This window comes from Anolis carolinensis, chromosome 1 (genome assembly GCF_035594765.1).
Source record: "Anolis carolinensis isolate JA03-04 chromosome 1, rAnoCar3.1.pri, whole genome shotgun sequence".
Classification (NCBI taxonomy): Eukaryota; Metazoa; Chordata; class Lepidosauria; order Squamata; family Dactyloidae; genus Anolis; species Anolis carolinensis.
The window spans coordinates 258,401,950-258,414,919 of record NC_085841.1 but is presented as its reverse complement, the minus strand read 5'-3'; the positions used below and the strand labels follow the sequence as shown (position 1 = coordinate 258,414,919).

Below are 12,970 nucleotides of genomic sequence, written 5' to 3'. Positions count from 1 at the left end.
TCTCAGCTCAGTTCTTTTGAAAAGGTATTCACAAAAGTAAGAAGTAAGGAGTCGACATCTCAGGGTAGACACCTTGGCTCCTAGGGAGGGTTCAGGCTTGATTTCCACTAGGATCCATTTGTTTTGCTGTTTTTTGCAGTTCACACTATTCATGGAATTTTTCTCCAGCACCATATTTCAAATGTGTTAATTCGCTTCACCATCCAGCTCCCTGCCTTGCCCTGCCGCCCTTCCTCCTAATCCATCACCTAAAAGTGGTAGTCCCAAGATATTATACGTGTATTATCAATTTTGCTGTCACTGCTGAGACAAAGTCCTTTACAATTCTCACTTCATCTTGCAAAAAGCTCAGCTCAAGTAGTTGATAACATATGCCCTTTATTTTAAATCAGATAAATAATATAAATAATGGAAGTGTCATCTTCTCCATATCAAATTCTCTGCATCTTTTCCAGAGTTGTAGTTGTGCTGCCACGCCATTTCAAAATTTTGAAGATAATTTTATTATGATGGATCACAGATGGAGATGCCGTGACTGTACATTGATTTCACTAAGCTGCTTCAGACTGTTGCACCAAAAAAAAATCTATTTTAACTGCAGAGACAGCAGCTTTTGATCCATGAATGTGTCCATGATTACTGTATGAACCTGTCAGAAACTGAGGACATAGCATGGAAAGTAGTCTGCATAAAGATATTTCAAAGACAATCAGTCATTGCTGATTACCTATTGGACATTTTGTCAAAATAGTGTTGTTTCAGATCTAAATCTAATTACTGGTCCCAAATGAAATAGGCCGATTGAATAAATGCCATTTACATATATGTTGACTTACAACTCAGCAGGTATACTCTCGTTGGAACTTGAAGTGAGATTTTGAAATAATGTATTTTATATTTTCTACAAAACTGTTTTAAACATTGTTTGGATTCTTACAGCTCAGAGAATCAACCACTTCTATCATTTCATAAAATTATAGCAAGGATGTACAGTGGGACCATAAGTTCCAATTTTCTGACCACCAGACATGCTAGTCAAGTGACCATTGGTTGCCCCGAAAATCAGGAGATCATCAGGTTGCTGGCTCTTGTTTAATAGCCAGGATAAGACAGTAGCTATCTTCCAGAAAACAGCTTACAGAAGAGCATACAGAAGGAAATATTAACACCATTCACCATGTTCTTTAAGTGACATATGTCCAGATGAAGTTATGGTGTACATTCAATCTGTTCATAGATCTAAGGGTAGGAGGAAGTGTGAGCAACTGGGACATTACAACAGCAGCCGAAAGAACAGGGCAAATTGGGACGGTTGAAAGATATGGCATGTATACAGATATTTTCCTTACAAGTAATCAATACACAACCTGACATCTCTAGGGATTTGGATGCCGTTTTCTCTCTCATTCCCTCTGTCTTTCTGCTAGCAACTAAGATAAAGTAGTGGTCCATCTGAAATCAGGTGGAATGAGATGGGATTTAGCACGGGGGCAGAGAACCAGGGCCTTCAGGTAAGGCCTTTAAGAGTTGTTTGTAGTTTTCTATGTGTTGTGTGCAACTTCCTTGATACAAGCTAATATTTAGCACTGCGACATTTTCCCCAATCTAAGGCCTTACCACAGTGCTCAATGGGTATACTGACCACTACGAGGCAAAGATTCAGCTACTTGAAGTAGCCTCATAACCATTTGGATTCCCTTTGCATTGGAGGGGTATAGATAGAATGTATATGCCCTTCTGTCCTCTATCCACAGATTATACACCTATGGATTCAAGCAACCATGACTTAAAATATGAAGGGGGAGGGAATCCCAAAAGCAGATCTTTATTTGGCCACATTCTGATATGTAGGCATGCTCTAGTTTGCCTCCCACTATTTCACACATCCTCAGGCTCTCTCTGGCACTCATTTGCCATTTTGCAGTGCCTTTGCATCAGAGTTCTGCATCCATGGATTTTGGTATCCACAGAAGGTTCCTGGAACCAAATCCCAAAGGATCCTGAAGCCCACTGTACAGAGACTTGTCATTTCTATCTAGGCTTTAGAATTGTTCCCTGGAGTATTTATGGTATGGATGCACTTGCATAAAAGTAATTGCTGTTTAGGTATTTTGGTTTAGAGCATATAAAATAATATAAACACAGGTGCGCACACCCATATGCATAACTGCAGGCTACGTGAGACATTTTCTCAAGCCTGGGAGGAGACACATAAGGAATCCAGCTAATCAGCAGTTTGATGCCCAGATAAACTTCTCTTTTGGCTGTATCCCACTTACAGTACTCCCTAGAACTGGCTAGGTATGTGTTGTGCTTGGCTTCACATTGTACTGAGCGAGCATTTGGCTGCTGTGTTTCCTTACTCCTGAGCTGGCACAGGTATGAAAGATATAAATTCACAAGATGCCAGTTGCAACCTAAAAATATACGGAGATTTATTGGGACAAGCTTGGCAAATAAGGAAAAGGGCTTTAAAGTCCCAGAACCTGTCAGGCAACCCTCTTGGGCCCTCTGGCATTAAGATATGCTCTACGATGTCAAGGCCACTAGTGAGAAATGAGCACATCAGTATTCAGACAGCATTTTGCTTAGTTTTCTACCCAGATGAACAGGATGGCTTAACATACTGCACAATCTGCAGACTTTGGCGAGTTGTGCTGTGATAAATTCCAAAATGCAGTTGCTTATGATGACAGCATTTACAACCAAATCCACAAGAAAAGTTAAAAAAAAAATACAAGTAGCTGCCTTTATCTGTGCCTATCACATATGCAGTAGTACTTACCAGAATACCCAATTTCGTAAATATTGATGTAGTAGTAGGGCCACAGATCTATGGAATTGGCCCTGGGTCTCTAGATTTGGCTGTTATCAATGGACCTCAAGGCAATTGAAAGAAGTCTCAGAGTGAAAATTCTGCTTTGAAAGGTTTGTGTATAGTCCTAAATTGTTAGAAATGGAGGGTGTAAAAAACTGAATAACTTCTGCTTTGCAACTGTGACTGATGTTTAATATGTAATGCTTTGATGGTATCACCAGGAGCTTCCCATGCAACATCACCAGGACCCACCTCCTAGCTCCCATGTTTTTGCTCTGAATTCTCAAGAGATGACATAATCTTGATTAGTAACCCTAACACTCAGCATTATGTGCTTGGGATAAAACTGCATGAGAAAGAAAAGGTTGGGACACAATAGTTCCCCAAATAGCACAAGAACACATTTTAATGCTTTCTGAAACGTCCTTTCCTCAACAGAGTATTACCATATCTTCTGACTGTCCCAATGTTTTAAAAATAATCCTAATAATCCTCTGTTTTTAAAGTGTCTTCTTTACTGCCTTCTGTTCCCATTTCCCCCTTTGGCCTCAGATTATTTCAGTTGAGTCAAATTGAGTTCAAAGTACAAAAGTAGCTTCTGCTGAATTAACTCACGAGGGGAGGAATGTTGCCCTTCCCAGTAACCTGAGGGAGAAGCAAACTGCTGCAGCTTCTCCTCGCTTTGTGTGCTCCCTCATTAATAATATTTGCCATTTGACTACATTCTTGCTTGGCCAGATATGTCCCATTTTCAAATGTGAAATGTGGATTAAATACCCTAAAGGCTCCTGATCCCATCTGATTTTAGAAATGAAGCAGGTTCTGTTCTGATAGATACTTGGATGGAAGACCACCAATGAAAATCAGATGTTGTAGGTTAGATTTTAGAGAGAGGAACTGTTGAAGCCACCTTTATTCCTTACCTCATAAAACACAGGTGACTTAAAATCATAGATGGTACTCACCCTCTGACATTGTAGATACTCATAGGTAGCAAATATGGCATTGCCTTTTTGAACTACTAGTTCTTACCAGGAGTAGATATTTTCTAAAGTTCATGCATTTTAATTTCCTGTTCAAGACTGACCCAGTTATAATACTTTGCATTAAAACAACGATGTGTCATTGCATGATGTAGCTAAGCTCAGAGGAAAAAAGGGAAGCCTCAGTGGATTAGTAGGTGAAGTCATGGCCACTGTAAAGCAGTGGTTCCCAACCATTTTTTGACCAGGGCCCACTTGAACAAGGGCCACTTTGACCAGGGTCCACTCTCCAACATTAGTGCCAAAAGGGTTATGAATCAATTTTTGGTCAACTTTAGAATCAGTCTGGTTATTTGGGGTGCTGGTTCAGAAAATTGCATTGGATAGACCACATTAGCTCTAGTTTCTGATACAGAACATATGCCATCCAGTAGTTGCCATCTGCTCGCCCACAGAAAACCATATTTAATAATCTAGATCTAATGTGGTCTGTCCAATACAATGGTCAGCTCTGTAGAAATGAATGGAAATAAAATTAATAAAATAAATAAAGAGGAAGGAAGTTTGCAGACTGGATTTTTTTTTGTGGCCCACAGGTTGAGAACCAGTGCTGTAAAGTTAAACATCCTTGGCTTTAAACCATTACCTAAGGAGCTGAAACACGCTTGCATTCAGCTGTCTATAAATCCTGCTCTCCCCTAGACTAGTCAGTCAGACTATTGTACCAAATAGTGGTAGGTGGGCGGGGAGATACCTCTAAATTCTGTACCAAATAAACTAACATCTGTATAGTCTGCACCAAGAAAAAAAATCTCTGCAATCAATTTGCATAAATTATACAAATTGATATGTACTGTATACTTTTTTAAACTGTGTCATCATTGACATGATTGACAAACACAGTCATTGGCAGGAAAGAGTGGTCCCTTGATTGCTAGACGCCTGGATCAACCACCCTGTGATCTACAAGGTTGCATCATTTTTCTTTAAAAAAAACATTAAAATATTGAAAATAAGATTCTCTGGAAGCTGAATTTGCATTTTTCAGAATTTAAACTTACTCAAGAGGATACAGGTGTGAGTAATTTTGAATTGTGCTAGTTTTTGTAGCATATTCTGTCTGTTTACTTTGGTAGTCCCATCATCACAACTTCATTTCAGGTAGAGTAATCTTCATCTCATCCCCTAAGAGATAGCGACCCAAAGGATAAGGTTGGGAAGAGGAAAGCGGAGGTCTGTGTCCAGCCCAGAAGCCCCAATTATGTGCAGAGACTGGCAAAAAGGTACAACTTATAAAACTGATTTTAGTGCTAAACCTGGAATTGTTATACTTGGTGAGACACAACACTTGGTTAGTTGGGCTACAGTGTATGTGAAGTTTTTCTGATTGAAAGGATTCTTACAAAACATTGTCAAAACACTTGCTCTGAGTATTCTTAACACTTTTTGGGCTCCTCAAGTCATGATAAATCATAAATCATGAGGTCTTTTTAGCAATTAAGTAGTGTATCTGAAAGACAACAAGTCCCATTGATCTTGGAGGCCAAGCAGGGTCAGCACTAGTTAGTATTTGGATAGGAGACTGCAATGAATGACAAGTGCTGTAGGCTAAGTTTCAGAGGAAGGAACTGGCAAAACCACTTCTCACTATTCCTTTCCCACTGAAATTTATGGGGTTGCATAAGTCACCAGGCAACACGAAGGCACATCCAAACACAGTGTACTTCAAGGTAATTAAAACAATTGCCACTTTAAAAAATTGACATTAGACAATGAACATGAGAAATTTATTAAGACAAATGCAATTGACTTGTACACATGCTTTTTAATGGGTGTTTCTGTTTTCAAATTACATTTTTGTAATGACTAATGTCCCAACAGTAAAACGATATTGGAAGGGCACTGACATGCTTTGCAAACTACTGTGCCCTTCTGAGAACAGGGACACGAAGATTTGTATAAATGAGTATCCTTTTGGCTTTCATGTTTGAGTTTGGGGAAAGCTGCAATGTCTTTCCTTGCCTTCGTAACCCACCTGCTAGAATTCTTCACCCATTCAATCTGGTTTTGCCTAAGTGACTGAGATCACATCAAATACTGTTTTGTAAGAACAAAATCATTTGCATGACCCGAGTTCTCCTCTGCAGAAAAACACATGTTTTATTTACATATTTCCTTGCTTCTTTATTTTATAAAATTTCTGTAAGAAATAAGTTTGATTGGGCTGCAAAGGCAGGGTACTGATGAGTAACACTGGATGGAGATGCTACGGGTGATTATCTGCTGCTGTCTTCCATCTAGTTCTATTACCAGCACTGATTTACACTGCCAAGGCTTTAAAGTGAAAACCTGCAGCTTGGGGACGTACAATGAGAAATGTTTTGTTTGCAATGCCAAGGACATGGCCACTGCATATATTTATCAGTAAGTATGGTAACTGCAAGCAGCCTAAATATCCTAAAGGCACCAGATTCCACCTGAGCTTGGACACTAAGCAGAGTCATGCTTAATTAAAATTTGGGTGGAAGACCACCAACAAATACCAGGTTGTGCGAGCTATGTATCATTGGAAGGAGCTGGCAAAACCACTTCTGGGTATTCCTTGCCTAAAGAAACCCTATAAAACCCATGGGATCACCATAAGTTGAGAAGCTATTTGATAGCACACGCATACACACACATAATGTCTGCATTCTTTGACAAGTGAAAATTATGTATGTGTTCAATGTGTTGTCGAAGGCTTTCATGGCCGGGATCACAGGATTGTTGTATGTTTTCCGGGCTGTATGGCCATGTTCTAGAAGTATTCTCTCCTGACGTTTTGCCCACATCTATGGCAGGCATCCTCAGAGGTTGTGAGGTATGCCTCTGAGGATGCCTGCCATAGATGTGGGCGAAACGTCAGGAGAGAATACTTCTAGAACATGGCCATACAGCCCGGAAAACATACAGCAACCCTATGTATGTGTTCATTCCAAAGGCTGAGTGGCCTCACTGTCCATCTTGTGTTAGGATAGTAGAAAAAGGAGGACAAGATCATCCTCCTGGGGACTTTAATGCGAAAGTCGGAAGGGACTCCAACCTGTGGCCGGAGATCATAGGAAAAGACGGGGTTGGAAACAGCAACTCAAATGGCATCTTGCTTCTCACCAAATGCGGAGAGCACAACCTTGTCATCACCAACACGCTCTTCCGCCAGAAAAACAAGCTCAAGACATCATGGAAGCACCCTCGGTCAAAGCATTGGCACCTCTTGGACTTTGTTATCACATGTGCCAGAGACTGCCGCGATGTGCTTCTCACAAGAGCCATGACAAGTGCTGATGACTGCTGGATGGACCACAGGTTAATCCAATCCACAATGGCTATCAAGATCGTCCTCAAACACAGACTCCAAGGAAGAAAAACAAGGCGCAAAATGAACACCCAAGCCCTTCAGGAGCCCTCCAAACGAGCCCTTCTCCAAACAACACTCAAGGATCATCTACCCACAGAACATCCCGAAAATGTTGAGGAACTTTGGAACAAACTGAAGACCTCCATCATCACAGCCTGCGAAGAAACCATTGGATACCAAACTAAGAAACATCAAGACTGGTTTGATGATAACGACATCCAACAGCTAATCGATAAGAAAAGGAAAGCCTTCCAAACATGGCAGAGAGACACCAACTGTGCTGCCAAGAAAAAGATCTATGCCAGTGCAAAAGCTGAGGTCCAAAGAAGGACCAGAGAACTCAAGAACATCTGGTGGACAAAGAAGGCTGAAGAAATCCAACACCTTGCAGATACCCATGACGCTCAGGGATTTTTCAAAGCCACAAAGATAATCTACAGACCAAGAAACCATGGCATACAGCCTCTACGCTCATCAGATGGAACCAAAATTCTGAAGGACAAAACATCAATTGCACTACGTTGGAAAGAGCACTACCAGAACCTGCTGAATCGCAGCTCCACTGTGGCCGAAGAGACCCTCTCACAAATCCCGCAACAACAAACCAGGGATGAGCTTGCAGCACTGCCTAGTTTGGAAGAAGTCAGCAATGCCATCAGCCAACAAAAAAACAACAAAGCCAGCGGACCTGATGGGATTCCTGCTGAAGTCTTCAAAGAGGGTGGACCTGAGCTGATACAACAACTCCACCAGCTCATTGAAAAGGTGTGGATGACCGAGAAAATCCCAGCTGACTTCAAGGATGCCACCATCATCACCCTTTTCAAGAAAGGGGACAGAACAGACTGCGGGAACTATCGTGGTATCTCCCTTCTAACCTCCACCAGGAAAATCCTCGCAAGAATCCTTGCAAACCGCCTTCTCCCTGTTTCAGAAGACACCCTCCCAGAATCCCAGAATGGCTTCCGTCCCTCCAGAGGAACAGTGGACATGATCTTCACTGCTCGACAGCTCCAAGAAAAATGCAGGGAACAAAACCAACCTCTGTACATGGCATTCATTGACCTTGCAAAGGCATTCGACACAGTGAATCGCAGCGCTCTCTGGACCATTCTCCAAAAAATCGGGTGCCCTGACAAATTTGTGAACATCCTGCGGCTCCTCCATGATGACATGATGGCAACAGTCTTGGACAGCAACGGCTCCCAAAGTGACCCATTTAAGGTGGAATCAGGTGTCAAGTAGGGATGTGTTATTGCCCCTATCTTATTTTCCATCTTCATCGCTATGATACTTCACCTTGTTGATGGGAAGCTTCCCACCGGAGTGGAAATCATCTGTCGGACAGATGGCAAGCTATTTAACCTCAGCAGACTGAAAGCCAAAACCAAGGTCACCACAACATCTGTTATAGAACTCCAATATGCTAATGACAACGTAGTTTGTGCGCATTCAGAAGAAGACCTACAAGCCACTCTAAACACCTTTGCAGAAGCATACGAGAAGCTCGGCCTCTCATTGAACATCGAGAAAACCAAAGTGCTCTTCCAACAGGCACCAGCTAATCCCTCTGCAAAGCCAGGAATACAGCTTAACGGTGTAACATTAGAAAACGTTGACCATTTCCGCTACCTTGGCAGCCACCTCTCCACAAAAGTCAACATCGACACTGAAATACAACACCGCCTGAGCTCTGCGAGTGCAGCATTTTTCTGTATGAAGCAGAGAGTGTTTGATGACCGGGACATCCATAGAGATACCAAGGTGCTTGTTTATAAAGCCGTTGTCCTCCCAACCCTGCTCTACGCCTGCGAAACGTGGACTGTGTACAGACGTCACACCAAACTCCTGGAGCATTTCCATCAGCGTTGCCTCAGGAAAATCCTGCAAATCTCTTGGGAAGACAGGCGGACAAATGTCAGCGTGCTGGAAGAAGCAAAGGCTACCAGCATTGAAGCGATGCTCCTACGCCATCAACTCCGCTGGACTGGCCACGTTGTCCGAATGCCCGATCACCGTCTCCCAAAGCAGCTCCTCTACTCCGAACTCAAGAATGGGAAACGTAATGTTGGTGGGCAGGAAAAGAGATTTAAAGATGGGCTCAAAGCCAACCTTAAAAACTGTGGCATAGACATTGAGAACTGGGAAGCCCTGGCCCTTGAGCGCGCTAATTGGAGGTCAGCTGTGACCAGCAGTGTTGCGGAGTTCGAAGAGGCACGAATGGAGGGCCTAAGGATGAAACGTGCCAAGAGGAAGGAGCGTCAAGCTAACACCGACCGGGACCGCCTTCCACCTGGAAACCGATGTCCTCACTGCGGGAGAATATGCGGGTCAAGAATCGGTCTCTTCAGCCACCTAAGAACCCACCCCCAAGATGGAAGACAATAGTCCTCGAGCTACGAGGGATCGCCTAAGTAAGTAAGTAAGTAAGTAGAAAAAGGATCGTTGGATCTCACTACCAGCTTCTTTGACTGTGCAAAAGACAACAGCAATAGCACCATAATGTTTGGTGTTGCTATTTGTATTAGCCAAGGAACTACAAAGCTTCTTTCCTGATATGATCCATCTTTTTGGGAGGATTTCCTGTTTCTAAGACAGCAGTAGGTCATTGCATAATATTGTCAGCTTATTGTATAATATTGTTAAGCTATTGGTGATGTCTCCATCATTTGTCTCAAAATTCAGGTCATTTCCTCTGTCCACCCTTGTGCCACCCATTTCTTCCTTTCTCTTTGCCTAAGGGAAGGTTGCTCACTTTGTCCAGCTACTGTTCTGGTATTTCTTGACATTTTGAAAAGTAGAAAAGGAAATGTCTCTGAATTTTAATCTCTTCCCTGTCACAACAATTACAGAATTGTCCTTCACATGTTTCCATAGAACTGTGTGTTCGCTCCCCTCATCTTCTCATTTTGTTTCCCAGTTTGGCTCTCCATGTCTATCAGTGATGATATGACTGTGTTCAATGCATCCTATTGTCAAAAAGTAATGCATATGGAATGGGGTTTGCATGTCTTGAAAAATCCTCTATCATGAGCCTTTTTAAAGCTCTTCCCACAATCATGCTGTGCTCCCTAGATATTCACATTCACTATAGTTGCCTAAGCATCAGAGGCAGAAGGAGCCACATGTAATCTGTGTCTGTTGTCCGTTTGTCCTTTGGCGATCAGTGTGAGGCTTATGTCCAACCAGATATGTTTATGCGTATACACATACATGTGTGTTTGTCATTTCACAATTGAAATGAAATTCAAGGTTAGTATTGATTTGTAAAGCATGTGAATTATCCTTGAGATTTGTTACACAATCTCACCATATCTTCATATGTATCCCTTTCACCCAGCCCCCCCCCCCCATATATACAGTAAGGGTCATAATAAAGTCATAATAATGGATTTTACGTTTGGAAGGCATTAAGCAGGGATTAGGGTTCATGAACTAGTATGTGCCACAGTTGGTATCAGCCTCACATGTTGCTGGTTTCACATTTATTTACTTATTTATTTACTATGTTTATATCCTACCTTTCTTAACCCCTTGGGGGGCTCAAGGTGGCTTACAAATGGCACTACATAGTGCCTACAGCATAAAACATGAGAAAGTTACATTAAAATTAAAATAAGCATACATAAAACATATTTAAATACAATTATCCATACACAGTCAGAATTATTTGTAGGAACGAGCATTAAAGACTTCTGTTTATGAGTGTATAGGTCTATAGGGGTGCAGAAACCAGCTCAGTGAACCATTACAAATCCTTACCACGTCAGTTCTGTATTTCAGTACTCCAAAATGGTTGCATTTGTTTCCACTCTCACCTGATGAGTGTGTCTTGCATTTCAGACACTTAGAGCAAGCTGACTGACCCTATTCCCCATCACTATTCAGGTCATATGAAACCTGGAAGGCATATATTTGCTCTATAGAACAACTGTATGGCTCACAACTAAACTGAAGAGTGAGGCACCTGGGAAATTGGGTCCCAGGCAGCTTGCTAATCCAGTGAATGAGGTTATCCTCCCCTCTGAAACTGTGGGGTCCTTTAACATTTTCCACCAGTCAGAAAACTATGGCTTCATCACCCAACAGGGTGTTTCCCGTAGAGGAGAATTTTAAAAACTCAGCATGATGAAAAGAGAGACTAAATTACAAGTTTGGGAACTATAATGAGAAATGAAGTGTGCATGTGGAAAAGATGAGGTAGAAAGAAGTATTTTGTTAAAATGCTGGGCGCATGAAGATTTCCTGGAGTTATTACATTTGTTTTCCTCCCTGGAAGCTCCCCGCCTGTTTTACGTCAGTGTAGCTACATTGACAGGCATTTCACACACCAGTTGGAGGCAGCATCCAGAAATGAGGATGAAATGTATGTCATTCCATACAATATAGAAAATTTCCATATAACAAATCAGATTATTTCCCCATCTTGCTCACCCTACTCTGCAGACAGGCAACTTATCAGCAGAAGGTTTGGACTCCTTATACAAAATCCTTTCAGCCTGAGCTGCTGGGAATTGAACTTGATGTAGAACCTCTTCTTGGCCACTGTGCTATCATTCTGCTTCCCAGCCCAAATTACCCATTTGCTGTGAAGAGAGAGACAATAGTTTCTGGTTCTGACAATGATATGTTAGCACAAAACATTGTATTTGGTATGGGATCTCAGAAGCTTTCTTTCTTCATCTCCTTCCTGGAAACACACTGTACTCTCCAGGAAGGTCCCCAAATCTCAGGAGCTGGCCTCAGGTCATTTCTGGCTTATGGTGATCCTTTGATGAACGTATCACAGGGTTTTCTTGGCAAGGTTGTTCAGAGGGGTTTCCCCTTGCCTTGCTATTAAAAGCTAAATCCACCAGTCACAGTATAATCTTGTCCCTGTACCTGTGAAAGTACATCCCACATGTGTTTAGTGGGAGCCTTTCCTGGGTCAGATTTGAAGTGGCAACTATTCCGGCCAATGTTGGTTAGAACCAGCCTTCTACCCACATGCTAATTAAAATTTGTGTGTGTCTGAGTGCGTCTGTCCCTGTCTCAACCTTTCAAGGTTTACTATAAAAAGGCAGGTTGTGTTCCAGGTTCAAGGATATATGGAAGGTGGAGAATAAAGGCTAGAAGTGAGGTTAATAAATGTGCTGGATTTGTTTTATTTTTGCCTTTGTCTGAATTGAATGTTCTAGTCCTTTCTGATGATGGGAGTCCAAGTTGCTTTGACTGAGATGACAACAGAATACCGATTAGCTGGGAGAATTGCTCTAGTTCTGCTCTGCAGCTGATATTGGGAGAAAATCCTCCCCATGTATGCTTAATGCTTGTTTGCAGAACTGATTATACAGCGTCTCCCAACTGGGTTTGGCTTCTGTAGGACCAAAATGGAAACCAGCCTTTGCCTTCAGGGGTTCTTAATGGAGTTGCCAAACAATTCATACAGTAGTTTGATCAATGGGATATATTAGTTCAGTGCTTTCTTTATAGCAAAAAAAGCAGAGTTTTTTCTTTTTTTAAATGGCATTACTAGACTTCGATAGCCATTGTAACCAGAATATAAAACTTCCCTGTGTCTAGAAATAAGATCCATTTATATTTCTTTGTTTGCAAATAAGACTGCTGCCCCTGACCCGCACTTCATGAGGATTTATATAGAAATATCCAGATTTTAGTTTTGTTCAGCATAACCGACTCACATAGGAACATAGGAAAAAAGAGAGAGAAGATACCATTTTATTGGATTGTCTTAAGTGGATGATTGAATATTAAATACTTCAAATTGCACAT

General features: G+C 41.7%; 1 protein-coding gene across 8 annotated transcripts in view; it reads left to right on the top strand.

The window, feature by feature from the left end:
• Nucleotides 1-12,970, top strand: part of syt7 (synaptotagmin 7) — a 297,131-nt gene that overhangs the window by 64,935 nt on the left and 219,226 nt on the right. Inside the window, exon 2 of one of the 8 annotated variants that reach the window (XM_062967455.1) lies at nt 1-12,970. This exon is cut by the window's left edge and continues 15,156 nt beyond it. The exons of the other annotated variants lie outside the window; for them this stretch is intronic. The gene's annotated coding sequence lies outside the window, so the exon portion shown is untranslated. 8 annotated transcript variants of the gene reach the window in all.